The sequence below is a fragment of the Nematolebias whitei genome, chromosome 17 (assembly GCF_014905685.2).
Source record: "Nematolebias whitei isolate Nwh7 chromosome 17, NemWhi1, whole genome shotgun sequence".
Classification (NCBI taxonomy): Eukaryota; Metazoa; Chordata; class Actinopteri; order Cyprinodontiformes; family Rivulidae; genus Nematolebias; species Nematolebias whitei.
The window spans coordinates 17,815,485-17,815,805 of NC_056514.1; the positions used below are offsets into that span (position 1 = coordinate 17,815,485).

Sequence of the window (321 nt, forward strand, 5' to 3'; positions counted from 1 at the left end):
ATCTATTCATCAAACATCCATCTACCATCCATCATCCATCATCTATCAACCATCAATCTTACTATCCATCAATCCATCAATCATCCATCCATTAACCATCCATCCATCCATCATCCATCAACCATCCATCTATGATCAACCATCCATCCATTCATCATCCATCCATCTATCATCAATCATCTATCCATTCATCATCCATCCATCCATCAACCATCCATCCATTATCAACCATCCATCTATCTATCCACCATCCATCCATCCATCCATCCATCAACCATCTATCCATCCATCAAACATCCTACATCATCCATCCATCCATCA

At 39.9% G+C, this 321-nt stretch overlaps 1 protein-coding gene across 1 annotated transcript in view; it reads right to left on the reverse strand.

The window, feature by feature from the left end:
* Positions 1-321, reverse strand: part of bsk146 (brain specific kinase 146) — a 29,384-nt gene that overhangs the window by 27,912 nt on the left and 1,151 nt on the right. The window lies entirely within an intron of this gene.